Here is a 3,426-nt window from a genome sequence, read left to right on the forward strand (position 1 = left end):
TTCATCTGCCTCCCAGAAGCACAGGGAGAATGGTTTCTAAGAGAGGAGAGTCGAAGACACCATTCAAAGCATGCTTGGGGATGCAGTCAATCAAGTGTCTATGAAATTACCTACCCACGAAGACATCAAGATGCTTGTAGACAAGGACATCAAGATATGATGGCAGGAACATCACAGCAAGCAGTGCCATCAACATCATCTGAAGGCAGCATATCGGATGCAATGAACGCAAGAGGAAGGTTGTTGACAACACAGAGGCGAACAAAGTTGCAAGCTCAAGCAGATCCACTTGTGGTGAAAGAAATTTTGGAGACTCAAGTTATGAGGTGATGGTGCAATATGAAGATCACACAAAGGCAGAGAATGGAACAGAGAAGGAGTTGAATGTGCTCAAGCGACAACTCAAGGAAGAACAAGAGCTGGATAGACAAGAGAATGAGTTGCAACAAGGACAGGTATAACAGTGGGCACAACATGCACTCACGAATGAAACTGCGTCGTACAAGTTAAAGACCCATCCCAGCAATTGGCACGAAGTAGACATGGTGAGCAGTTTTATTGATTGCATGCAAGGGAATTCAGAAACATGCATGTCATTGTGCGCACACATGCGATCACACCCATTCAACACACTCACTGAGGTAAAGACAAGAGGAAAGTCCAACTGGAGCTGAACATGCAGTTGACACTTGATGCGCATGACCACCAACACACACTGGAAGATCAACACGGACACTATGCATCAGTGTGTTGCAAATTCAGCTGCACCCAAGAAGACCATGCGCATACTAGCAGACGAGTTGGATGGGGAAGACATACCATGCACTTGGATGCAACGAAGGTAAGAGTTTGCTTCAGCAAGATGTCATGATGGAGTGCATGCACACCATCACGAACGACCAAGCTTGGCATCAACTCACCACCTTCACCATCATAAGCATGTCAAAGAGTTGGTCTCACCACAATGGACCAAGTGTCAGTGATGTCTTGCATGGCTTGCTCAAGCCATTTTGTCTCACATGAGCACATGTGCATTGTAATGTAACGTCTTGTCAAGTGGAAGTTCAAGTGTCGATAGTTGGATGTAACAGTCATAGAGTAGATGAAGAGTCATGAGGGTAAATGAACTATCACAAAGGGGAATGTAAAGGGTCACCCCACCCTTTGCTATAAATAGAACCTCATAACTAATTGTAAAGGCTTTTGGTGAGCTAAGCTTTGATAGGAGTATCTTAGAGAAAGCTTGGACAATATTGTAACGAGCCTTGGCTTCTCCACTGTGCAGAGCTAGTACATCTCTCTAGAGGAGCACGCAGTTGTGGCTGTAACGTTCCGCTATCGGAACTAGTGGTTTGACATGGATGTATTGTATGACGGGAAATAACACTTCTCAATATAATAGAGCCAACACATTTCATGCATATGTTGTATTGTATTCTATGCTATCTAGTTTACTCTAAATTATATATGTATATGTTTGATTATGCATGCATGTATGGACTATTCTGTATAAGTATGTATGAATCTTTCTTAAATGTGCTATTGGTTTAACCATCACTTTGGATTGCTCGCTAGCTTACTTTCCAGCTTGTGATGTATCTTCGCTCGTGTGCTCCCTTCCAAGCCGCATACTATTACAGGTTTCCAAGGGGCGCACTCTCCTCACCCTTAGTGTCTTAGAACCTCTCATGCACCTTCCTTGGCTTGCTGCAACTATCACAACCTTGCTACCAACATAGACATCTTACTTGCCTCTATGTGGAATCGTGGTCAAGGCATTATCATACGACCCACTGCTGGGACTCCTACACCAAACAGTTTGAGGTCTAATTGGGACTTCTTACTGGGGAGATCCCCTTACATATTGGCAGGTCCAGCATCGTCAACAGTGCTAAAAGAAATGCTCTGTTAGAAAATGTTCCTTGTCTATTCACCTCCATTAAAAAAACAAGAACAAGTGTGTTTGTTAAAATTTCTATCAATTGTTGTTTTCTTTGTAGTGATTGGGCCCTTCTTTGTTGGAGGATATTCCCCTACTTAGCTTCTATATCAGGAGCTCAAGGTGTCATGAGAGCAGTTGATCTTATCACCCTCTCATAGGACTTATGGAGATGGTTCCTAAGTCGATCTTATGATTTTTAAGGTGGAAAGTAGGTATATATGACTTGTCTCTTAATATTTGGTGTAGTTTAATTATTCTATGTTTTGGTCTTTTTGTCAAACTTTGATGATAAGATTCTTGGCAATATTGTAATTTTCCATTATTTATATAGTGATTTTGAAAGCATAAATGGACTGAATGCTCTAAAAAAACCCTTGGAGCACTTAAATTGTGTGAAATATATAACTAAAATTTACAATCTAACAAATCCATTAACCACAAAATTTACTCCAAAAAATCAAAACATAAAGCAATTAAACTACACTTTTACATTTTAATATCATCTTAGATTTCACAAAACCCTTTATCCACATATAAAAGTATAAAATGATATATTTTGTAAAAAAAGGAAGGAAAATTACTATCTAATATATTGCGATTCCATGTGAAAAAAAAAAATACTTGTTTTTTCAAGTTTGTTTGAAGCTTTTTGCATTGATATATGAATGCTAATATACCTTTTTCTTATGGGTTAATGATTTTTTTTAATTGTATATGAATGTTCTTTTTTTAATCATTAATATTTAATTAATTTAAAATATAAATACATTTATATTTATCACTAACAATAATTTAAATACGAGAAACAATTATATTAATAAATGTGATTGATATATGTGAATCATTAGTACTTACTTTTAAAAATCAATGACTTGATTCACTTGGTGTTATTTGTTATTTGATGATTTGTATGATTATTTCATTATTGTATTAAGTAAATGTAAAATGGTAAATATTGATAACCAAAATAAGAGATGACCAAAATATATCACTATCTTTCATTTATAACCATTACATTAAAAAATTTAAATTAAAATATAAATAAATATAAGAATCTTCCATTTTTTATGTTTCAACCTAAATAAAAACAACCTTTTATAAAAAAAATCTGAACAATTTTTATTAAAAAAAATATAAATTTTTTATATAATAAAATTAAATGTTTTTTCAAATATATTTTAGTGTCATTGCAACGATATAACTAAAAACAATTTGATTGACTTATTCAATCTCCGCATAAAAAAATTCATGTATCTATTATTTTTAAGAGTTACCCACCCACTCACTCATCCTTAATACCTGTACCAAGAGGATAAAAGTTTATGATGCCTAGTTATTATGAACATATATTTGTCAAGAAAATGAAAGCATATATTTTCAAAATCTTGGTTTAAAATTAAGGATCATTTATAGTGATTAAAAGTTTCTGGAAATTCACAATAACTGTAATTTTTTTTTTTAAATGATGAAAATTTTATTAAAAA

This window comes from Pinus tabuliformis, chromosome 4_2 (genome assembly GCF_031772625.1).
Source record: "Pinus tabuliformis cultivar Carrire ecotype Pingquan chromosome 4_2, CPIR1, whole genome shotgun sequence".
NCBI lineage: Eukaryota > Viridiplantae > Streptophyta > Pinopsida > Pinales > Pinaceae > Pinus > Pinus tabuliformis.